The sequence below is a fragment of the Bubalus bubalis genome, chromosome 12 (genome assembly GCF_019923935.1).
Source record: "Bubalus bubalis isolate 160015118507 breed Murrah chromosome 12, NDDB_SH_1, whole genome shotgun sequence".
NCBI lineage: Eukaryota > Metazoa > Chordata > Mammalia > Artiodactyla > Bovidae > Bubalus > Bubalus bubalis.
In genome coordinates, this window is record NC_059168.1 from 21,920,159 (window position 1) to 21,946,315 (window position 26,157).

Here is a 26,157-nt window from a genome sequence, read left to right on the forward strand (position 1 = left end):
TTTCATGCATTGGAGAAGGAAATGGCAACCCACTCCAGTGTTCTTGCCTGGAGAATCCCAGGGATGGGGGAGCCTGGTGGGCTGCTGTCTATGGGGTCGAACAGAGTTGGACATGACTGAAGTGACTTAGTAGCAGCAGCAGCAGCAGCAGATATTTTGAGAATGGCTGGTGGTGTCCTTAAGTCTAATACAGTTTTAGAAAACTCAAGTTCTCAGTAGTATAGGAACGTATTGGAACCTATATCCACCGTGGCTGTACAGCTCTATCGGATTCCTAAACCTCAGCTACTCTAAAAAAAATTCACCCTTGCATTCAGATGTTTTGCTGCATAGACTTAGTCACATCTGGTTAGCAGCCCATCTGACATGAAGGCAGGCAGAGACATACTGATTAAAATCAAGGTGATTTTGGAAAAAGGGAATCACTGCAGCCCTTTTAATTTCTTGGCTTCAGAATTGGGACAGGGAAGTGTTTCATTTTGCCTGGGTTGGACTGGGATGGCCTCTCTCCCTGCCAAGTCCTTGGTGTGCCAGATGGAAATACGAAGGGTTGGGCAGGGTCCAAGTGGTGAGAGGCCAGAACATGACAGCTCTCGGAAAGTGCTTTACCTCTCACAGCCTGCTGAGGGGCAACTTAGCACCGTCTGTACCCCTCTCAGGCTTGGGAAAGAGCCTCTCAACGTTTGAGACTGGGAGGAAGTCAGCCCATCATCCCTTGCTCTGGTCATACCTCTGATGGGTAGCAAACTTTGAGGGTCTTCCTTGTCACCAGGGAAATATTACAGAGTTCCCAGGGCAAAGTTGGTTGTTTAGCACAAAGGATTGACTTTGCCTTTGGACAGAGCAGGTGCTTTCCTTTATGGGCCATTTGCTGGATGACTGAGAGGTGTTCTTACTTGACTATGTACACTTTCAAATACTTCTTTAGAGATTCACTTCCTTTCTGTTAAAAAGGATGGGATGGCCACTGTGTCTCTCAACAACCATTTCCATGTTTCTTGTGTGCCCTGTTGTACCGCAGCTGGACAACTATGAACTTGCTTTCCCAGCCTTCCTTGCAGTAGGGATTTGGATATGGTTTGGGTTTCACCACTTGGATGTACTTCAAGGAGACTTAAATTCAAACATCAGCTCTGAGGGTAGAACAGTGGTGGTGCAGGAAGCATCTGTTTTGCTCACGAGAGCTCAGCAGGTGATGCTTTCCTCCAGGGCCAACTGTCCTAAAGGGGCCCCTGATGCGCAGATCACAGCGGGCCCAGTGGGACCTGGAAGCCAGCAGCAGAACAGCACCATCCTCGTTCCAGGTCCCTGCCTGGGGCAGAGGTAGGAGTTCCAGGGGCGGCCCGTTTTGTCATGGTGTTTGGAAGTCAGGCCCCGCCCAGACCCCAGACCTTCAGTAATTTTGTAAGCATCCAGTTGGCTGTGTGAAACTTCTTTTTCCCTAACACGGCCACAGTGATTTTTTAAATCAATATTTGGACCTGAATCCAGCAATTTTATTTCAAAAATCTTAAGATGTTTTGGCTCACTAGATTTCATCCTTCACAATTTTTGTGATCTGTGCATGGAAATGGTAGGGATTTCTATGGGATGAAAAGAAAGAGAAGCAGGGTGGTACAGGGAAGACAGCATAAGCCATGGAGTCAGAACACTGGTTTTCACTTCTGCTCTGCCATTTACTAGTTGTGCGTCCTTGAACAAATTGCTTTCTCTCTGTGCTTCTCTCTGTGTTTCTTCTAAAACAGGAGAAATACTAAATACCTTTCAGGAACGCTGTGAAAACTAAGTAGTATGGAAATATAGCATCTTCTGGGGCTTCCCCAGTGACTCAGTGAGTAAAGAATTTGCCTTCAATGCATTAGACGCAGGAGACGCAAGTTTGATCCCAGGTCTGGAAGACCCCTGGAGGAGGACATGGCAACCCACTCCAGCATTCTTGCCTGGTGAATCCCATGGACAGAGGAGCCTCGCAGGCTACAGTCCTTTGTGTTGCAAAGAGTCAGACACGACTGAAGCAACTTAGCACACACACATGCATAGCATCTTCTTATATATTAGGCACTCTATAAATGTTAGATATAATTATAAAGAACTACATATATGTGTGAATATATAAAGAAGATATGAAAGACTGCCAAAATGAGTGTGTGTGTGTGTGTTTAGGAGGATAGAGGTAGAATGGTAAGGGAGGATATGCACACAGAGAAGGCATCAGGAAAGGAATAAAACATTTCAAAGGGCTAGTGAGAGGCCATTGCAGTCCAACTTTGTGGCCTCATAGACACTACAACATGCCATTTATTACTAAGGGACATAATTCTCTCACAGAGAAATGTTCCCTAATACCGTAGATATAATTAGCTTTCATATAGCTTTTGAATATGGATCCTATTCAAATCATGGTTCCAATCCTTACTTGCTCTAAGACCAAGTTACTAAAAATTCCTTTGCTGTAGTTGGTTCATGTAAAATGGGGCTAAAATTAAGATCTCATTGAATTTTTTGAGGTTTAAATAACTTAACACATGTGAATCATTTAGAAAGGTGCCTGGCATGCAAAAGTAATTGCTAAAGTGAAGAGGAACTAAAAAGCCTCTTGATGAAGGTGAAAGAGGAGACTGAAAAAGTTGGCTTGAAGCTCAACATTCAGAAAATGAAGATCATGGCATCTGGTCCAATCACTTCATGGGACATAGATGGGGAAACAGTGGAAACAGTGTCACACTTTATTTTTGGGGGCTCCAAAATCACTGCAGATGGTGACTGCAGCCATGAAATTAAAAGACGCTTACTCCTTGGAAGGAAAGTTATGACCAACCTAGATAGCATATTCAAAAGCAGAGACATTACTTTGCCAACAAAGGTCCGTCTAGTCAACGCTATGGTTTTTCCAGTGGTCATGTATGGATGTGAGAGTTGGACTGTGAAGAAAGCTGAGTGCCGAAGAATTGATGCTTTTGAACTGTGGTGTTGGAGAAGACTCTTGAGAGTCCCTTGGACTGCAAGGAGATCCAACCAGTCCATTCTGAAGGAGATCAGCCCTGGGTGTTCTTTGGAAGGAATGATGCTAAAGCTGAAACTCCAGTACTTTGGCCACCTCATGCGAAGAACTAGTTAACTCATTGGAAAAGACTCTGATGCTGGGAGGGATTGGGGGCAGGAAGAGAAGGGGCTGACAGAGGATGAGATGGCTGGATGGCATCACTGACTTGATGGACGTGAGTCTGAGTGAACTCCAGGAGTTGGTGATGGACAGGGAGGCCTGGCGTGCTGCGATTCATGGGGTCGCAAAGAGTCGGACACGACTGAGTGACTGAACTGAACTGAACTGAAAGTTGCTATTGTTTTCATTGATTAATTATAATTTATCATGAAAACAGTGTGTGTATATATATGTACAGAGGCATAACTTTGTATATATGTTTGTATATGTGATGTGAATGTATATGTTTGAGCATATGCCATGTGTGCATATGTATGGATGTACATACATACACTTTCATGTATGTGAACATATGTATGTTAGATATATTTGTATTATTTATATGCTGTTATGTATTTGCATGTATGCATCAACCCTTATGTATGGGTATATTATTGTTTGTGCTGTGTGTATATGTGCCTGGGTATTTGTGTATATGTTTAGCATCTATATATGGATATGTGTACTTCCCTGGTGGCTCAGTGGTAGAAAACCTGTCTGCCAACACAGGAGACACAGGAGATGCAGATTTGATCCTTGAGTCAAGAAGATCCCCTGGAGGAAGTAATGGCAACTTACTCCAGTATTGTTGCTGGGAAAATCTCATGGACAGAGGCGCCTGGTAGACTGCATTCCTTAGGGTTGAAAAGAGTCACACACACACACACACACAACACATATGGATATGTGTATGTGTATATGTTGGTATGTCTATGTATATATTCCACATATATGTATATGAATGTGTGTATGTTAGCTATATATGTATTATACATGTGATGTATGCTGTACTTGTATTTTCATGCATGTGTTAGTATTTAGATAGGTGTATTTGTGTTTGGTACTGTGCGTATCTATCTATATATATGTGTAATACCTTGGTTTGCATGTATATGTTTGGCACAGTTGTACAAATATGTGTATATATTGGCTATGTACACACAAATATGTTCACATGTGTATGTACAAGACTTGTGTACGGTTGTCTTGGATGTGCAGTATATAATCTGGAGAACGGCATTCATATTACAGTCTGCATGGATGCACAGCCCTGTGAGGTAGCCCTGTGTGTGACTTAGAGAATAGGAGACACAGTAAAGGCATCATTAGTGGCCACCATTCCCCTTTCAGGCAGAAATGCTGTACAAGAGCTCTAGATTTCTCTCACCTTCCCACTCTGCTGGAAAGAAAGGAAAAAAATCAGGTAACACTAGCTTGTGCAATACACAGGTGCCTAAACTACTTTATGCCTGTTTTGGTTTAATGGGTTTTACATTTATCATTTATCATTGTTTGAATCCAGCGCAGCTGGTTTGGCAATGTAAGGAACATTACCACTTTGGAAAGCACACACCAGCCCTAAAGCAACCTTGGGTTAGGCCATTCCAGAGATCTTGGCAAGAGCATTTCCTGGCAGTTCAGGGAAGCCATGGGCCTTCCAGAGGTAGGACCAGATATAACCCAGAACTTACTTCTCATTTGCTGAGTGCAGTTTTCATTAAAACCACAGGATTTTAGACCTGGATGGCACTTTGGGCAGAGATCTCGAGCTTGTCTTTACCTGCCTCCATACTCGTCATGTGGATGGTACTGTCTTATCAGCAACATCACTTCTACTTGAGAACCACTCACTGAGAGCAGTGACTTTTAAAATAAATGAGCCCTCCCAAGGCTTTAGAGCCAAGGAGTTTTCCCATCGCCCCACAGCCAGACAGGAACAGAGCTAGACCTCAGGGTCTTGAGATCTTAGCTCACACTTGAACCTGAGCATTTATATTTGCCTTTTTTTTTTTTTATTTTATTTTATTTTTAAACTTTACATAACTGTATTAGTTTTGCCAAATATCAAAATGAATCCGCCACAGGTATACATGTGTTCCCCATCCTGAACCCTCCTCCCTCCTCCCTCCCCATTCCATCCCTCTGGGTCGTCCCAGTGCACCAGCCCCAAGCATTTCAGTTTTCAGGCATAGATCCTAGCCAGGTGCTCCTGAGGCCGTCTTCTTGCGTTACAATTTCTCCATTTGATAGAGGATGAGATGTGGAGACCCAGGAGGAGTGGACTGCATTTTTCCAGTCTGCATTTTCCCTACCCTGCTCTCTTCTTAGCTTTGGAGTTAATTCCTGCAGTTGGGTCCTGACATTAAAGAGAAGAAGCCTTTGTTAAAAACATGTGTTGAGTGGGGTTCAAATGGTCCCTACATAATCTCTCTTGGCTTCTGAATAAAATATCCTGGAAGACACTGAAAAATATGGGGAATATGACTGGCAGCCCATTGCTCAAACTTGAGAGAAATTTCCACAGACTGCACAGCTGAAGCACTGGGTTGAAAAACATAATCAGCAGCCCACTTATGCTTAGAAATCAGTTAAGATTGTCTTCCTAAGAGTCGGTGCTGAGCACCTTTGCAACCACTCCACTGGGCGACCGGAATGTGAAATGCAAGATTGGTATCAACTGGAAAACTAGGTAACCATCTCCATTAGCGCTTGGCTGATGTATTAATAATTTAATGTCACCACGATATAATCTCCTTTCTCGCTTTCATTATGACCCCTCAACTGAGAGATTGGAGCCTCCATGGGCAGAGAGTGGTGGGGGCCATAAACTCGTGGGGTTCATGATCCCCTCCTTGGGGCTGACTCCATGAGTAATGGGCTGAAGGCAGGCTTCGAGAGAGGTTTTTATTCACTCCATCTGTTCAGCTCGCCAGGGAAGCGGCCAGTCAGAGTAGGGAACGATGCCACTGAAGCCTGGCAGAGCTGCTCTTGAGAAAAAGTCCATTCACGACTGGAAATTGGTCTGAGCTGCACACAACAGCCTATGGACCTGAGAAAGGATTTTCAATAAGGTCCAGATGGAACAGAGAATTGGGTCAAGGACATTTCAAACTCCTTATTTCTTGGGAAATGCAGGCCTGGGTAGATAGCTCCTCATTTGAGTTTTAATAAAAATAAGACAAAAACCATAGGAATATGTTTCCTATGAGACAGAACTTTCTGCAAAATAAGTGAGATGGTATATCATCCTGAAAATTCATAGGAGGTATAGATTTATCAAAATTATTTACTGGAAGGACACAAGAAAAAATGTAATAATTATTTAGCTGCCTTAATATGTAGAAGAAAAAATGTAGAAGATATGGCATCTGCACAACAAAAGCAGAAAATTAAGGAGAGAACAACCAGAGATGTCATCAGGGCAACCAATGTAATAAGATGAAAAAAATTTTAAATGAAGCAGAATTTAAATTCTTATTAGTGGCGGTAACATGAAGAATGGACATTACAGATTTCAAATCAATGGTGTAGCAAACAGAGAAGCTCAGAATTGAGAGGAAAAGTACAATGAAATAATAAAGGTGAAAGATAAGATGTTATTCTATATACATGCATATCAGATGATATATACTTGTATATCCATATATGTGTGTGTATGTTTATACACACACATATATATAGGAGAATAGAGAACCAATTTAATCATTTTATATGATCCCAAAGATGTACCAGAACATTCCAAATAGAAGCACTAACAATATATTTAAACTTAAAGAAAACTTTCCTAAGTTGAAAAAAGATTCATATAGGCTGACTGAAAGCAATCTATGTTTCAGAGATCATCAGAAGTGACCCTGACTCAGAGTCAAATTTTGAATTGAAAAGATACAGGAATAAAGCTTATGTAAGTCTGAAAAAGCAAAAAGAGAGATTGCATAAAACAAATGAATCAGCATGGCCTCTGACTTCTCTGCAATAATAAATGTCAGAAAACAATGAAAACCAAATGTTCACAATCTGGAGAAAAGACTGTAGCTCAGTCATTCTGTGATTATTTCCTTTCTTTTTATCAGGAGGTGGTCATCACTCCCTACCTTGTTCTCAAGCTCTCTGTCTGCATGGCTTTTCTCCTAGGGCAGAGTCTGAGTCTGAGACATCATTGGAATGGAACCTTATGTGGAGGGACTCTCTAGAAATGCTTGGTTGGATGGAAAGAAGAAGGTGTAATGGCTTAAGTCAGAGCTCTCAGATCTGGTGGGCTGTGGCTTCCCACTGCAGTTGGGCATGCTCAGTTCAGTTGGATATGGTTCCAAGTGGGCACATGATAACGTTGTCCACAACAATTCTTTTCAGTTATGAAGACTTCTCAGAATCATCCCTTTGCTTGAAACATGTTAGTGCCATCAATTATTCTTAGCAGAAAGACCATGGACTTAGCAGTTATTGTTTAGTTGTTGTTGTTGTTTAGTCACCAAGTCGTGCTGATTCTTATGACTCCATGGTGGTAGGGGGATGGGTGGTGGGTAGCCCATCGGGCTCCTCTGCCCATGGAATTTCCCAAGCAAGAATACTAACTAGAGTGGGTTGCCATTTCCTTCTCCAGGGAATCTTCCTGACCCAGAGATCAAATGCCCGTCTCCCTCCTTGCAGGCAAATTTTTTACCGTCTTAGCCACCAGGGAAGCCCTGAAGCCACTGGAAACCAGATGCTGCACAATCTAGCTCCCACCTACCTCCCTAAGCTATCCACAGTCTCGCTCTCTGCTGCTGCCAAGTTGGCATTCTTAGAATTTCTGGAATGCACAGGCTGGCTGTGGGTCAATTCTCCTATTATCACCACCATACCTCTTAGCATATCTGTGATGCTACATTTACTTCTGTTATTAGTCAAGCACTCATCCCCTTAATTAGCTCCAAGGTCCCTAAGGACAGTCTGTGTGGTTTTTTCCCATCATTTTATTCCCAGCCCCTGGCACAGTCTGATCTGGAGTAGGTCCTTCATCATTATTTGCTGAATACATGGATATAGAGCCAAGCTTAGACACCTGATTTGACCTGTGGTATCTTAAGGTACTTACTTTGCCTCCAAGAGGCTAGTTCTATTTACCGGTCAAGTGGGAACTATGTCTAAGTCACAGAGTTGTTCTGGAAAATGATTTAGACAATGGAAATGAAGGTATTTTGTAGACTACATTCTATAAGAGTAAATTGCAATTTTTAATTCTGTTGATTTATTATTATTCTAGAGCAGATGGTATCAGAGCTACAAAAAGAGAGAGAGAGATAAAATTCATTGTTGGCCCCAAAGGGAGACTTTTGCTTTTTTTCTATTTTTCTTCATTCAGTAAGTCTCCTTTTATTGTTTTGTTGTCACAGCCTATATTAAGTAAAGGATCTGACACAAACCATTTACATCTTAATGTCAGTTTAAACACTGGGAATATTTGCATTTTGAACATGATCTCTGATTGAAGAACAAAGGCTTTGTCTATTTTTAAATAAATGGCAGACATCAGTGAGGAGACAGGGACTGATCCCCTAGGGGTGGGTCACTGGAGACAATAGCAGAGAAGCCCACTCTTCCTGCCCAGAGCCCTACCATCTCTTCTGCCTGCCACTGAGCCCCACCATTCACACTGATGTCTCCTCTGTTACTGAGAGGGCTTTTTCCTGGTCAGTGATTCCCCATTCTTCTGGAATTCCACCATCTTTACTCATTTCAGTTTAGAATACAGTGTTTTGATCTTGAGAACTTTGGAGGACGGTGTGCTTGTTTCTGAAGAAATTGGAGTTTCTTTCTTGGTCCTGCAATCTCCAGAGTTTCTGGACAACTAAAGAACAGCCAGGGCTTTGGGTCCTGGGATGCAGAGAACTAGGAAGTAGAGGACAGTGATAAGTGAGGGAAAGACAGACTATCACTGCTCTTTTGGGCTCTGTTGGGAGAAAAACTTTCGGAGTGGTTATTAGTGTTGACATATTGGTTGTCACTCACTGATCGTAAGTGCCTGTGGTAATTTTCTTAGGATAAATGCTGTGATGGGAGGGCATGCATGGGGATATTTCTTACAATCTATGACTTTAAGGAGTTTATAGTTTAGTGGTAGAGATGAGACATACACACAAGAAATTGAAGGATAATACAAGTAAGTTTAAGCACCCAAGAATCAAACGGGACAAGGAGGGTTCCAGGGACTTGGGAAAGGAGAACCCACTGTCGGCTGTAGACTGGTCAGTCAGAGAGAGCCAAGTGACTGGCTGAGGGGAGCTTGATATGACTTGAAAGGAGGATGAAGAAGGTTAAATGGTACTCATGTTGGTAGAAATGGAGGGGATAGTGGGAAGAGACCGTTTCAAGGGGTGAAACAAGGCCCACATATCTTTTCTAAATTTCTGACATAATTAATGCCCCATTATGTCAGGGCTTGTCCCTGAAGAGGCTGCAGGTGGAAGTGGAATGTGGTGGGGGCAAGTTCATCAGTGGCAGGACTTGTAGGCTCAGCCTAAGAGCCCACACGTGAGAGACCAGGATGGCGGCCAGGCTCACCCGTGTACAGGGGAGGACACTGAAGCGCCAGTGGAGAGGGAGAAGCCGAGGTGATGTTTGCCTCCACACAACTCTCAGCCACTGGCTTTCCTAGACCGCTGCTGCTTCCCTCCATGTATATTTCAGCAGCTGCCATAACTGGAGAAAAGGAAAACGCAGTACATCTGGTGATAACCTGGAGGAAGGAGGAACCAGGATTCCCTCCAGCCCCTGTGAGCTGACTAACGACCCCACAGACATGCTGGGACCAGAGAGGTGTGAGCCCTCTATCATGTGATTCATTTCCTCCCCAGACGGTACATTAGAGCAGCCTCTGCAGCTTTCAGCCAAATGGCCGCAGCGCTGCCACCAGGGGTCTGGCTGTGCTGGACCGACCTGTGGGTTTTCCTTGCTTGCCCCAGGCAGGCCCGGAGCTCATAATCCCAGCTCTCCCAGGTTCTGAAATGCCTGACGGGCCTTCTGTTATGAACCAGCTCCTTGGAAGGCTGAAGTCTGTCTCCTGCAGTGCTGAGCGCACAGGAACACGGTTCCTTCCAGAATGGCTTTGCTTCCATAAGATACACATTGACCAGAGGTCTGTTCAGTCCTGGGAGAAGGGAAGCCACTGAAGGATTCCAGATGCCGGAAAGGAGCTGAACTTCACTGAGCAAAGAGCATCAGGAACATGGGGGGAAATTCTCCATACACTTCAGCAAATTTTTAAGTCCCAATATGGTGCTTGAGAAGGAAACGGCAACCCAGGCAACCCACTCCAGTATTATTGCCTGGAGAATTCCATGGACTGGGGAGCCCGGTGGGCTACGATGGTTCATGGGATCACAAAGAGTCGGAGGACTAAGCACACAGCACACAGTGTTGCATAGTGTTGAACAGCAGGTCTCTAGAATTTATTCATCTTGCTTGACTGAAGCATTACCCCCATCAAACAGCAGCTCTCCATATCTCTATCCCTCCTGGTGCTTGGCAACCACCACTGACTCTCTGCTTCTCTGAGTTTGACTCTTTTGTGCTGTTCTGTGCTAAGTTGTCAGAGAAGGCAATGGCACCCTACTCCAGTACTCCTGCCTGGAAAATCCCATGGACGGAGAAGCCTGGTGGGCTGCAGTCCATGGGGTCGTGAAGAGTCAGATACGACTGAGTGACTTCACTTTCACTTTTCACTTTCATGCATTGGAGAAGGAAATGGCAACCCACTCCAGTGTTCTTGCCTGGAGGGTTGCACAGAGTGGGACACGACTGAAATGACTTAGCAGCAGCAGTGCTAAGTTGTTTCAGACATGTCCAACTCTGCGACCCTATGGACTGTAGCCCACCAGGCTCCTCTGTTCATGGGATTCTCCAGGCAAGAACACTGGAGTGAGTTGCTGTGTGCTCCTCCAGGGATCAAACCCATGTCTCTTACGTCTCCTGCATTGGCAAGTGGGTTCTTTACCACTAGTGCCACTTGGGAAGCTCCTTGACTCTTTTAGATGCAGGGTTTATGGGTGAGCACACAGAACATTAGACCCAGTAGGTAGTACTTAGACATGAAGCTGAGTGCACTTTTTTCTTTCTCTTTTTTCACTGTGGTAAAAAACTCATAACATAAAACTAGTGTTCAGTTCAGTAGTATTAAGTGTATTCACATTGTTGCAAAACATCTCCAGAACTTTCTCATCTTGTCAAATTGAAGCTCTCTACCCATTAAACAACTGCCCTTTCTTTCTTCCCTGTAGTCCTGGCCACCATCATTCTACTTTCTGTTTCTATCAATTTGACTACCTTAGATCCTTCATAAGTGGAATAGTATTGTATTTGTCTTTTTGTGACTGGTTATTTCACTTAGCCTAATGTCCTCAATGTTCATCCATATTGTAGTGTGTGATGGGATTTCCTTCCTTGTTAAGGCTGAATAATATTCCATTTCATGTATATTCCACATCTTATTAATCCATTCATCTGTCAATGGGCATTTCAGTTGCTTCTACTTTTTGACTCTTGTGAATGATGCTGCTGTAAACATGAGTGTGAAAATATCTCTTTGCAATCTTGCTTTTACTTCTTTTGGATATATAACCAGAGTGGGATTGCTGTATAACTAGTTTTGGTGAGGAGGTGGAGAAATTGAAACCCTTGTGCACTGTTGGTGGGAATATAAAATGGTGCAACTGGTATGGAAAACAGTATGGAGGTTCTTAAAATTATTAAAACTAGAACTGTCATAGGATCTCAGTTCACTTTAACATAGCAACATGCAGACCAATCCATGTGTTTTCTCACTGATTGGATGTTGGGCTAGATGCTCCTGTGATAAAGATAAAGCTTAACATATTCAATTGAGCAAGCATTAATAGGTTAAAACAGGAAGATTCCAAAATGTAGAGATTAGTACTTGCTACCAGGAAGAACAGAATTATAGCACCACAAATAATGACAAACCTTATTCTTAACTTCTCTGCTTAGGCTATAACCACAAAGCAACCACCATAGGCGTGCACAGAGAGCTGGAAGTTGTTTCCGTAATATTTGTAAGGGTTCCATACTATAAATACCCAAATTATCAAAATATAGGATTTCTTAAATTATGGTAAGCCAACAAAAAGGACCACTGTGCTGACATAGAAAACGAACTAATGGGTACCAATGGACAGCAGGAAGGAGGGAAGGGCAAGACAGGGGTTAGGGATTAAGAGGTACAAACTATAATATATAAAATAAACTACAAGGATATATTGCACAACATGGGGAATAGTCAGTGTTTTATAATACCTGTAAATGGAATAAAACCTTTAAAAGTGGTGGATCACTATATTGTGCACTTGCAACTTATATAATATTGTACGTCAACTATATTTCAATTAAAAAGATAACTTATATTCATAAGGGGCTTCCCTGGTGGCTCAGACAGTAAAGAATCTGCCTGCAATGCAGGAGACCTGAGTTCAATCCTTGGGTCTGGAAGATCCCTTGGAGAAGGAAATGGCAACTCACTCCAGTATTCTTGCCTGGAAAATCCCATGGACAGAGGAACTTGGCAGGCTACAGTCCATGGGGGTCACAAAGATTCGGACACGACTGAGCAACTAACACATAACGTAATTATTCATGAGAGGGCTACTGTGCTGTCATTATGAGATGGGTGATTAGAAATATTAAAGACAAAATATTCATGATTATATCTTTCATTGAAAAAACAGTTTCAAAAAGGATATGTACCCTTGATTCAATTTGGAGGATATATGTATTTGGAAGATATTCATAAAAATGTGAATTGTGGTCAAAACTGCAGTGTGATATAACTCAGGTTGTATTGTGTAAAACACAGCCCTGGAGTTGTGCAATGCCGTAGAGCAAGTTTCATTCACAAGGAAGCCAAGCGAGGAGACAGGAAAACCAGTTTCAGATCCTCCACAAAGGCAAGGGGCAGGGATATTTATGGGATAAAGATTAAAGAAGCAGGGCCATTTGGGGCATGCGGAGGTGGGGAAAGGTGACTGGGAAAAGGTGCAGTAATCTTCCTTCTGCTGACTCCTAACTAAGCTGGAGGCCTCTGCACATTGAAAAATGGAGGAGCTTAGCACCATCTGAGGGTGGAGTTTTCTGCCCTCTGACATCAAAAGGTCACAGATTAGATGTGCATGCCCAGTTGGAGGAGTGGGTGGTCCCATCCAGTCTTAACCAGCTCAGTTCCAACTAGACACAATTGACTCTAAGTTTCTGGAAAACAACTCAGGTAAACATCTTATTGTGTAGGCTGTGGGCAGCTTGGAGGAATTGCAAGTCTTAAAGAGACCTTAATTAGGGAAGGCAGGTGAAGTGGATTTGACTAATGGGTTATCCACAATTTCAACATGACTTAAATTTTTCCTAATGATAAAAAGTGGCACATGAAGGGAGTATGCACTGAACCCAGGACCACTTCAGGCACTAGGGACAGCATCCTAAAACCAGAGATGTCATTCTTTTTCCGGTATACTGTGAAGTGAGTGGAGATGCTCACACTTAATTGTGCATCAGAATCACCTGAAGGACTTGGTAAACCATTGCTGGGCTCCACCCTCAAAGCTTTTTAGCCTTCTGTCGTGGGTCAGGAGAACACTGCAGTTCTAATAATGCTCTGCTCTCTCTGCAGCTGGCCCCAAGCTGGTTCTCTGCACTTGGAGCACCGCTAAAGAGTGAGATTTGTAGAAAAGGGCCCCAGGCACACTGGGTCTTAGCTCTGTTTTGGAATGTTTGTGGTGACAGATACTTCTGAAGCCTTAATTCTGACCTCAGTCTTCCGCAAGCTCTTCGGTTAGCGCCCCAGGCCATGGAGACTCTTGCCCCCAACAAGGTAAACTCACACAAGGTGGAAACTGAACTTTCAACATCTTTTCCAGGCCCAGTGCTAGAGAAACTTTACAGATACTTGAAAGGTCTTTTTGGCTGATTTGTTCATTTTGGGCTTCTGTTTCCTTCTCTCCAAAGTGATGGAAATACAGTAATTGTCCATGGCAGGTCCAACATGAGAAAACAGAATGTATTTGAGAGATTATGAAAAGATTTGTTTGGAAAAATATTTCCAGTTTCTTGTCCATTTCAAAGAAAAATCTGCACATTTATGTATACAACAATTTTCTACTGAGTTATGTAAATTGATTGCTTAATTCCTGTAAGAACTCAAATGAGGACTTAGACAGTGGAGTTCTATTGTACTTAAATCGAGTGTATATATCACCTAAGATTTATCTTAGGCAGATTTGCATACATTATGCACTTTGTTAACATATCGCCATTTACCTGTACAGTCAGTCAGTTTTTTGGACAAAGTCGTTCATGAAGACTTCAGGATATATTACAAGGGTGAGAATTATTCTCTTTCTCTGGAGGTGTAAAATAAAGGGTGCCTAGCAGCCGTGCTGGGATGGGTTGACGGCTTTAATGATGGTGCTTTGTGTTTGTTTATTGCTTTGCTTTTCTAAAACACTTTACTGTGTTTAAAGTGCTTTCAAATTGCTTCATTTTCTCAACCAAATGAGGTAGGCTGGGTTGTATGCTATTCATGCCTACTTTTACAGATTAACAAACTTGAGACTCGAAGTGGTTGTGTTGCCTAAGACGGAACTTGCCTTAGACAGGTGGGGAACTGGTATCGAAACCTGGCTGTTTTCCCTCCAGGGTTTTTCTTCCAATACATGCTGCTGCTTGTTAACCTATTGTGTATGTTAGTTGCTCCTTCATGTCTGACTCTTTGTGAACCCATGGACTGTAGCCTACCAAGTTTCTCTGGAATTCTCCAGGCAAGAATACTGGATCAGATAGCCAGTCCCTTCTTCAGAGGATCTTCCTGACCCAGGGATTGAACCTGGGTCTTCTGCATTGCAGGCAGATTCTTTACCGTCTGAGCCTTCAGGGACGCCCCTGCTAACCCATTGGTCACCTTTTATTTTGAGTCTCTAGGGGAGTAGAGAAGACAAAGCACTGCCTCTTGGAAAGCTTTAGAACTGTCTTGGTGGAACTGCATACACAGCATTGCTTTTGATTGTCATAATTTTAAGAAAAAACCAAATGTCAACTGTGTTGACTTCTGTTGCTTGAAAGACAAAGTTGGCAATATCATAGGATTGTGTAACAGAGCATAATTGTGTAATTATTTATAGAAACAACTCTCAAATGAAATCATCCTAAGCATTAGACTAGAAACAGCCTAATGGTTTCTAATTCAGGTGGAAAGGGATTCTACAGTTAGAGAAAAGATCTTTTAATTTCATTATTTGGCACTCTCCTCTTTCCATAATCTGCATCTTGGGATCTGGGTGATTTACTGGCAAGAGTTCTGCAAAGCCAAGGCCAAGCATTCAGCCAGGAGACGCAGGCATGCGGGGGCAGCCTGACACTGTTTGGATTCTGCTTAGTCATAGTTTATATAAAGTGTGCGTCTCCACCTTGAGTGGAGAAAAGCCTAGGGAGGCAGCTCCTTAGAGGAAAATAGTCAGTTTTCAAGATGCCTTTGACAGGAGGAGCCTTGACAACTCTGCAAAGCATTTCTGGAGGATGCTCGCAAGCATGCCAGTGTATCTCCAGAGGGAAGTATTTCATGGCAGACACCTTTATCTTCAAGTTGTGAGGGAAAAAACGAGAAAATACCAAGCCTGTTATCTGAGGGTCCCCACAGGGCTTGATGTTCAAATGCCAGGGATTGAGTTCTGAAGCTCAGGTCAGAAAGGTCCACAGTGGGGACTAATACACGTCAGCCTGAGATGGTACTCCAAAGCAGGCCAGGGGGTCAAACTCCCAGCCAGTTTGCTGTCTGCACAAAAGAACCCAAAATAATGTGCAATTTTTCCCCCCTGTGGAGAAACCTGTGTGAAGCTTGAGGCCTAGTCCGTAACTGAGGGCTTTGTCAATAAAAAAACAAATCTGGATTCCGATAAGCAGCGACTTTATTCAGAAAGGCTGTTGCAAGAGGGTGCACACTCAGATCTCAGGATCTACAAGCATCTCAAAACCAAACAGGAAAAGCCTTTCTTTTATAGGGAGGGGAAAGCAGGGCGAGGAGAACTTTGAGGGGAAATAAGGCAAGCGACCAGGGGGCAGACAGACATGGGTTGGGGCACGACCAGGAGGCATAACAGACATGCATTTTATTGAAAGCTCTTGCTCAGGCTTGGGGTCAAAGTTCAGAGGCTTGTGAGGAGGAGAGAGGCCCGATGAAAGCTTGGTTGGACCAAGTCAGTGGGTAACTATTGGGCAATGGTGAACCCTTGGTCAGATTTAAGCTCTCTGGACCACTGTGGTGGGATGTCAGTTCGGCAGTGGTTCCTGAATGTGGACCCAAGACTAGCTGCACCTGGGGGCTTATCAGAAACACAGATCCCATGGGTCCATCTCTGGGAATCTGTATCTTAACAAGCTCTCCTCATTCTGATGTATATCCAAGCTTGGGAACAAATCGTGTCATGAACAACAAATTTAATCAGGCCTGATTTAGAGCAGTGGATCTGATACTTGTCAGCTGGATAAATCAATTACTCTTAGCTTCAGTCTCCCCATCTATGAAATAGGAATAATACCACCTACTTCTAAGAGACACTATAAGGATTATGTAATGCTAATGTGAAAGATCAACAAGAAAAAGGGAAGAAAATTTTAAGCACTAAGTTCTTACCATAAGGTAATATTCTGGAATCAGTTGCTGATTTGGATGACTGGAGTTTTGTTTGCTTCTGTTTAAAAAAAGTTTCCCATCCCTCTCAGCTAGCAGGCCCAGACCCATTACCTCCAGCTGTGAGCAGCTAGCCACTTAACCCACACACTGGAGGAGGATAGTTTTATAATATGTATTGCAATGGCATACAGATTGGGAATATTACTTGGACAGGTTTCTGAGATTTAATGATTCTACAGTGCTTCAAGGATCAGAATCCATCTTCTGGGACCTGTCCAGTATCCTAGAAACTCTGTACTTTGTGTGTAGGATTGTAAATCCAGGATTGACTTGGCTAGAAGAACAGTGTACGCAGAGCCATGATTTCTTCTGGACACAGAGCATGCTGTGGGTAATACAACCTTGGCAGTGAGATGATGAAATTAACGCCCTTTAGGAAGTATTTTTTTGCTATGGCTCTTGTTATTAGTTTTCATATTGGCTTGTTTTTTAGATAGTCAAATTGTTTTAAAACAGGAATGAGAAAAAGGCCTGATGTCATAGCAGGAAATTTGCAGACTGGGGGTTTGACCCCAGCACTTTCTACCACTGATTTTGCTTATAGTCTGGACTTGCTCCAAAGCTCCCCTGACTGGTGTCCCCACTGTGTGTAAAGGGGGCAAAATCTCAGGAAACCACAGGAACAAATATCTTCCCAACCGTGATGCTGTACATCTGCCCGGTGTATATCGTTCTTCCTTCTCTCTCTTTATCCCCATCCCTTTCCTTCTGCTCCCTCCAAACCTTTTGGTGCCAGCTCTGTGCTAGAGAGACACTGTATCAGATCCCAGACTATAAAGAGAAAATCCAATACCAACTTTCTAAGAACTGCATCTAGCCACAGTTTTGAATAGAGTTTGGAGTATGAATTAGCATGGCCTTACCTTCCCCAGGAAAATTGGTTCCAGATGAAAATAATATCGAGTTAAGGACCAGAAGTCTACATGTGTGGGGCACAGAGCTCTCTACTAACAGTCAAAGGACCTGGATCCTGCCACTTAATAATGGTCGAGTCGGTTGCTTAGAATATACCTTTGGGAACAAGTATTTTGTATCTCAGAGATGAATCGGGAGGATCTTATTAGAGGATCTAATGAGGTATTGTATGCAACTTGTTGAGGGTTTTAAGGTGCTTTATAGGAATAAACTATATTAGTAAGGGCCCCAGCTCATAGCAGCAGCATGCATGCAAGCCAAAAGGTAAAAACAACCCATATGTCCATCAACTGATGAACAGATAAACAAAGTGTGATCTATCCATACAATGGAGTATTACTCAGCTGTGAAAAATAATGAAGTACTACTAAGTGCTACCACATGGGTGCATCTCAAAAATCATATGCTATGTGGAAGCAGCCAGAGACCAAATAGTGCATATTTATATGATTTAACTCACATAATATACCCAGAATAGTTAAGTCTGCAGAGAAAGCAGGCTATTGGTTGCCAGGAGTTGGGGAGAGGGGAAATGGGAAGTGACTGTTGAGTGGGTACAGGGTTTTCTTCTGGAGTGAGTGATGAAAGTGTCTTGGAACTAGATGTGATGGTTGCATAACATTGTGAGTGTTCTAAATGCCACTGAACTGCATATTTAAAAAGAGAGACATTGTATTTTATTTGAAATTTACCTTAATTAAAAAGAATGGAAAAAATGAAGGCACTGGGACTCCTTGTTCTTTAGGATCCTGAATATCTCATGACAGTATGTAACTTGCTGTTGCTCTTAGTGACGGTAGATCTGGGTAAGAAGTTATAGGAGTTCCTTGTCTGCTGGAGGATCCACTTTTATTGAAGCAGGGAAGAAAATGTTCCCTGAGCCTCGTATTCCCAGAACCAGCTTCTATTTCAGGTAATGGCTTCCTTAAAAGTCTAAAAAACCCACTTTTGTTAACAAAGTGAGTCATACTTTCAGCAGCTTGGGAGTTAACTTGGTATTAATATTGCTTCCAATATTTTAGCTTTTTTTTTTTCTGAGTTATTTACCAGGTGAATTATTTCATGCTTAGCTGAAGATAACCTCCTTAGTTTCATCTCCTGATATGAGTATCGCTGTTTCATTACTCTGCCTTGTAGATCAGGAAGTCAGTCTCTGAAGAGCAAATATAATTTAATGGACTCTCAATTGGAGATTTCACTAAGGTGAGAAATTGGCATAATGGTCTGCTAAATGATGACTAATGACCTCTGAATGCATGTACATGCTCCCAGAGTCTTCTAGGGTCTCAAATGCTCACCTGGAATCAAGATATTTATTAGGGAAACCCAACTCCCTGCTGAGTCCCCATAATCAAACTATATTTTATCACTTTGGAAGCAAGCCATCTAGTCATTGTATACATGGTTTATTTTCTGCTCTCCAGGGAGCTGATTATGTTTTGCTAGGATTTTCCTTTTCTCCTGGAGTGTTTAAAAAAAAACAAACCTCTAATGCCCAATTTATCAGGTTTTGTGTTTTTAAAAATTTCTTTTGACTTAAAAAAAAAAAAAGAAGCCAGTGTCTACTGGAATTACAGTTAGCAGTAGCACTCATGGGTAGGATGAATCATATCAGAGAGGTTTCTAGTTATTTCCAAAGAAGTAGCAGTGGTGGTCAGGTGCTGACTTGTTTTCTGTGTAATTTAAATAAATCCCAGAGTCTCATGTGGCCCAGGAACAAAAGAACAAACTAATTTCAGAAGACTTGAATATTTTTGTTGTTAAACCCACATGTTTTTAAGAAGGATGGTATAGATATTTTAGGGAAGATCCCCTGGAGGAGGGTATGGCAACCCACTCCAGTTATTCTTGCCTGGAGAAGCCCATGGATAGAGGAGCCTGGCAGGCTACATTCCACAGGATCACGCAGAGTTGGACACGACTGAAATGACTTAGCACACTTAGATATTTTACAGAGGCTTCCACCCACAAGGCTTCCTAAAGCTTTAGCAGTCTGTCTGTCTTTATGGTTTCCAGTTCACGGCAGTGACAGAAAATTGCTCCCCTCTCTGTGTGGCAACTTTTCACTGTTGTGGTGTCTCCAGTCCATCCTCTCAGCTTCTCCTGTGCTGTGAGCCTCCATCAATGTCCTCTCCTCTAAAGCCTCTCTTTGCTTTCAGGACCCTCTCCCTGGAAAGTGGACGGGATGTGCCTTGACCCATCCCCCATCCCGTGGTGCCGGCCTGTCTCCAACCCTGAACCCAGGCTGGTTCCCCAGGCAGTAAGAACTGGCTCTGCCTCTCCCCGAAGATGCATATTTACATCTGGGACCTGAAGCTGCTAGTGAGAAGGGCAGAGGCACAAGAGCCTCTTCTATTTGCACCAGGTGGTGCTAGTGGCAAAGAACCCACCTGCCAATGCAGGAGACATAAGACCTGGGTTTGATCCCTGGGTTGCAATGATCCATTGCTAAAAGAAATGGCAACCCACTCCAGTATTCTTTCCTGGAGGATTCCATGGACAGAAGAGCCTGATGGGCTATAGTCCATAGCGTTGCTAAGAGTCGGACACGACTAAAGCAATTTAGCATGCATTGACACAACAGCTAAAAATTCTTTAGGATAGAGGGGAGGCAAAAAAAGAATTGCCCTGGAGGGTCGTGGAAAGTTTCACATGGAAACTTACCCTCAGGAGCAAAGGGGTCAAGAGTTTCAGAGTCAGGCAGATTGGGGGCGGGGGAGGGTTGGAGTTCATTTATTAGCTGTGTGACCTTGGCAAAGTTCACTTCTTGAAGCACCAGAGTTCTCTTCAAAATGGGCCTCATTAGAGGAGGTATCCTACAGGGGTGACCCAGATCTCACAGAGCAGAGGGCCCTGTCTTCTGACCCCATCTGACTTTCTTGCTTCTGAGTCTTTGTGAAGTCTTGCCCTCTGAGCAGATGCTCCAAGGGTTCCTGTCCTTGGGTGTTAGGGGCCAGGAGAACTGGGAGTTATCTGGCCTTGTGAGCCCCTGAAAGGCTTGTTACCTTCACTCTTGAGGCCCGTGGGGATGGATTTTTCATTCCACCCCTAGTAGTAAAACAGGTGGGCTGGAGTATAAATGGCCTGCCACTTGCTTTGTTAGTAGCTCAATAACATCTCCATGTTGATGACTTTGTTTTCTCCTTAGTGATTTTAAGACCATTAAATGAAAAATGATATCATTGGTATCTGCTAAGAAGCAGAGAGTTGATACATTCAGCATCATTAAGCCAACTTGATGGTGGGGGTAGCAGCAAGCCCAAGGAATAAAGAATGCCGTGATGACTAAAGAGGAAAGGGAATCAGGCTGAGTTATTGGAACCTCTTTCAGAAGAAGAGCTCTAGATTGCTAGGCTGAGCCCAAGAGGGAGGAGAACCCAGTGTCTGATCTTGAATGACATGTATGGCCAAGACTAGCTGAGTGACTGCCACGGCCCAGAGAAACACGAATGAAGGACCTTCTTTTCTGTCTGTAAGCTCCATGAGAATGGAGTAAGCAAGGATGAGCTCAAAAGAAAGCAAGCACAAAGTATCGGAGGGAGCAGGGAAGTCTCGTGTAGTTATTGACTTTACTGCCATCCTCTCTGCTCACCTAGAACTCTATCAGGTGGATTGGGAGCATGTTCTCTGACATAAAACCTTGTATAATATCCCAAGACTTTGTTTTCCTTCAAATTCCAGCAAGCACTGTAATCTTAAGTTTATAAAAGAATAGTGACTGTAAGTCTGAAAGGAAGATGATATAAAAATCCTGAGAAATCAGAGTGTATCTTTGTCTTCTGAAAGTAAAGGTAAAACTTGAGTGGGAGAAAATACAAGCAAGGTTCATAAATAGGATTTGATTTTTAAACAATACTTCTTAATATCTTAAAAGCAGATGTCTTCTAGTGAAACAAGCTGTTGTTGAACAAGGGTGTTAGTGTTGTCAGATCGCCTGGTTAGAAAGATTTTAACTTGAGAAATTTCATTTTCATGACAATCATGGAAGAAAATGCTCTGTTCTGGCTTCATTAGTCCAGGAGAATGTAGTCTGAAAGTGTTTTCTTCTAGAAGTGTTATTTATTTTAAAGAGAAGAAAAATATCAAAAGCATTGTTTTTATAATCGTTATGCAGATAGGTTTAATAAAGTGAGTATCTCATGCAAGGATTCTTTTTTTTTTTTTTTTTTTACTAGCAGAGAATGTAAAACCAGAATGCTGGTTTTAGCCACCTCATGACAATATGTGATGAGCTGCGATTAGTTTCACTGGTGTTCTGTTTTATTTTTAAACTTTTGCTTGTGGGGCTTTCATACCTGCATGATGAAGAAAAGTATTTTGAATGTTATCAAAGAGTCATATAGTTTAAAGTTTTCTCCTGAGACTACATACTCTCTAATACAAAATTCTTGCTCTCTAACATTTCCTAAAGTAAATCTGAAGGCTGTAACATCATTTTGAGTGGCCTAATGGTCCCCAGTCTACCTCCTTGTAGAGACGTTAGAAAACTAGACTTGAAAAAAATGTCCCATGAAAAAATATGTTAAACTCTTTTATGAAATTTTTAATACAAAAAACAAACAAACAAACATGTACTAAGAATACTTCGCATTGTGACCCAATTGATAAAACTGAATTTCTCCTCTGATGTCAGGGATACTCACAGTATGACAAAAGTGACCATAATGAGCTATTATTTATTCTAAAGTAGAATCAAATTGAATGAGGACAAGCTGAATTATGGATAGTGCCAAGAGGCCTTCTGAGGATTTGCTAGTTATAGTGAAAGGCAAAGAAAGGACGTAGAGAAAGCGTTAGAAACACTGTTAAAATGTACAGAGAAATATTGCCTTCCATCTAATGGTCCAAGTAAGTCCTTCCCAGTGTCATTGAGAGACTATAGTTTAGGCAGCATGTTCAAAGAAAAGCAGGAATATGAGGTTTTAATATTTAAGATGAAAGCTCCATTTTGCTTGATGTAGGGAAGATGCTGAGAAATATTAAGAAAATTTGCCTATTTCTGTCAATGAACCAGCTTCATTAAGCCCTAGCAACAGGGGGCGATAAACTGAATGTTTCAGTTGCCCAAGAAAAAGGGGTTTTGTAGAATATGCCAAAATTACAAATGCAGAGAGTGTGACCCGGAGGCAAAATGTGCTTGTTTTAAACAGGGCTTTCAGTGTTTGGTCAGCTTTCCAAAGGGATTTGATATTTTTCTTTTTACAGTGATAAAGTTTTGCCTTTTTAAAAGGTAAAGCTAGTTAGCCTTTTATTTTGTGGAAAAAATAAAATATTTTTGCTTTGTGTGTGTGCCTAGTCGCTCAGTCGTGTGCAACTCTTTGCAATCCCATGGACCCTAGCCCACCAGGCTCCGCTGTTCATGAATTCTCTAGGCAAGAATCCTGGAATGGGTAGCCATTCCCTTTTCCAGGGGATCTTCTGACCCAGGGATAGAATTTGAGTCTTCTGCATTGCAGGCAGCTTCTTTATTGTCTGAGTCACCAGAGAGGCCCAATTTTTGCTTTAACATATAGTGAAGTGAAGTGAAAGTCACTCAGTGGTGTCCAAGTCTTTACGACCCCATGGACTATAGAGTCCATGGAATTCTCCAGGCCAGAATACTGGAGTGGGTAGCCTATCCCTTCTCCAGAGGATCTTCCCAACCCAGGAATCCAGGTGTCCTGCACTGCAGGTGGATTCTTTACCAGCTGAGCCACTAGGGAAGCCCTAACATATATTAAGATGTCAAAAAAATAAGTCTAATGAAATCTTAGTTTCATAGACCTGAGATGGTAGATCACAGAAAGGTAGAACACATGGGTTGTGATGGCCACAGCACCTTCTTTGGGTTAACTCTGCCTTCTTGAGTATGCTGAGGGTCCTGGAATAGAGAAATAGGTTAGTAACTTAAGTTCTACCAGCAATGGTGCAATTCCAGATACCGTCATGATTAATGGCATCATTGTAGCTATCCTTTTGGGGATTTTCGAGTCAGTCATTGAGCTAAGAAATATAGATACATATTTTACTCAAGTCCTAATAAATCTGTGGGGAAGAATTATCACTATATTATAAAATAAGAAATTGACCAGTGAGGTTAAATATCTTGCTTTAGTTCACATAGTAAATATAAGCTGGAGCCAGATGTTAATTTACATTTGTCTCCAAAATTTATAACCCCCTCTGATTGTTTTGAGGAATTCCGAAAATGCAGACTCAAAGCATACCCTTGGCCAACTAGGATAAAAGACACAGTTGAGCTTAGTTGGCAAATAGTAAGCACTAGTTGTTTTTTAGTCTAATATCTACTTTGCCTTTTTAGGAAACATATGCTCTAATAGTCCACCGAGGGAGCCATCTCTCTCCCCACTCTTAGTCTATATGTTTCAAAAGAAGTTGACTCCACACGTGATTTTAACAATGGAGCATGAGACCTAGGCATGGTCAATCTACACATGCCATTCTGCTAGTCACAGTAGTGCCTTAGAGATGGGTCTGGCCAGTCAGAATTAATGAGACTCAGTTCTGGGACATGGGTTATTGATATCACCAAAGCAGATTCACTCTTTCCTGTTAAACTTGAAGCTAGAAGCATGTAGACTAGAAATACTGCGATCTCTTACAGCCCCAGAGCGAAAGCCAACTGAAGATAGAACCAAGATAGAAAAAGGCAGAGAGGTGGAAGGCAAGAAATTTGGTCCTGATCACCTTACTTGAGCTATGCTCAAAGCTGTACTTGAAACCAGTACTCTGGACTCTGTAATGGCCTTGAATTTGACTTTTCTTCACTTTCAAGAAGTCAGGTTCTTGTTGTAATTAGAGGGCAGATGATCTACCCTTTTCTGTCCCATGGCAATTCTCCTTTTGCTCTGGGTGCTGGGAACCCACATTCTCAGTCTTCTCCGAGTAGCTCCATTCATCACTATTTTGTCCCCTTTCAGTATCTCAATCAAAGCATTAGTAAGTCTATGTCTACTGTTTTTAATGTGGGTCTGTTATTTCAATTCTCTCCCTGATTTTTTCTATTGGGTTAGGCAGGTTTCAGAGGAGATCTTACTGTTCTTGGAAAATTATCCCACCTACTTCTCTTGTTCTAAGTTGTATTAAGCTTTTGATAAAGTTTCTCCAAAGCAAAATCAAGCAAAGACTCCAAGAAAGTAATTCCTTTCATTGGAAGGGGATCCAGATTTCCTGGAGGGCCATAGACTCTGCAACAGAGAGATGGGTTTATTTATTCACTCAACAAATGTTTATCATACATCTATACTGCATCAGGTGCTATTCTAGGCACCTGGAGCTTATATCCTAGTAGGGGAAATGGCAAAGACATGTATACTGGGGAGAGGGGCAAGGACTGTCCCAGGCAAAAGGAACTGTAGTTATGTATCTGTCCTTGTCTATAACATTCTTTGAATATTTTCAAGGCCAAGATCAAGTTACTGTAGTAATTGAAAGCAACACATTGTGAAAAGATATGTAAGAGGTAGTTGATTGTTACTCATCAGGTTGTGAAGTAATTCTTATTTGAGTTTACTAACTTATCACTGCAGATGGTGATTGCAGCCATGAAATTAAAAGATGCTTACTCCTTGGAAGGAAAGTTAGGACCAATCTAGGTAGCATGTTAAAAGCAGAGACATTACTTTGCCAATAAAGGTCCATCTAGTCAAGGCTATGCTTTTTCCAGTGGTCATGTATGGATGTGAGAGTTGGACTGTGAAGAAAGCTGAGTGCCAAAGAATTGATGCTTTTGAACTGTGGTGTTGGAGAAGACTCCTGAGAGTCCCTTGGACTGCAAGGAGATCCAACCAGTCCATCCTAAAGGAGACAAGTCCTGGGTGTTCATTGGAAGGACTGATGCTAAAGCTGAAGCTCCAGTACTTTGGCCACCTCATGCGAAGAGTTGACTCACTGGAAAAGACTCTGATGCTGGGAGGGATTGGGGGCAGGATGAGAAGGGGACGACAGAGGATGAGATGGTTGGATGGCATCACTGACTTGATGGACATGAGTTTGAGTGAACTCTGGGAGTGGGAGATAGACAGGGAGGCCTGGCGTGCTGCAATTCATGGGGTCGCAAAGAGTCGGACATGAGTGAGCAACTGAACCGAACTTATTAAAAAATAAATTTGATTGAAGGAGTGTGGCAGGAGCAGTTGAAAAGACTCAGGAAGTCCTGGATGTAGGCCCAGCTAGACCATTAATGTAAGACTGGTAGATTTCATTTCATAGATTGTAAAGCTGACTCAAAATTAAATAAAGATAGTAATACACTACACCTGACCTTTACAGTTGTTCTGAGGATCCAAATGAGGCTTTCACATAGATGGGAGGTATTTGTGCTATCTGAATGTTGAGATATATATACACACACACACACACACACACACACACATACATATATATATACACATACACACATATATATGTGTATACATAAACATATATATATAAATCAAAAGATATAAAAAATGGAGAAAGGGGAAGGGAAGAAGGAGAGGAGGAGAGGGAGAGACTGAGAAACAGATTGCTTCTTGGATCCTGATCATCT

The 26,157-nt window shown here is 42.3% G+C and overlaps 1 long non-coding RNA gene across 8 annotated transcripts in view; it reads left to right on the forward strand.

Moving 5' to 3' along the window:
* Window positions 1–13,585: 13,585 nt before the first annotated feature.
* Window positions 13,586–26,157, forward strand: part of LOC123464757 — a 161,261-nt gene continuing 148,689 nt past the window's right edge. For all 8 annotated transcript variants that reach the window (XR_006639777.1, XR_006639779.1, XR_006639781.1 and 5 more), the window contains exon 1: window positions 13,586–13,838. This is a non-coding gene — a long non-coding RNA (uncharacterized LOC123464757). The remainder of the gene's footprint in view (window positions 13,839–26,157) is intronic.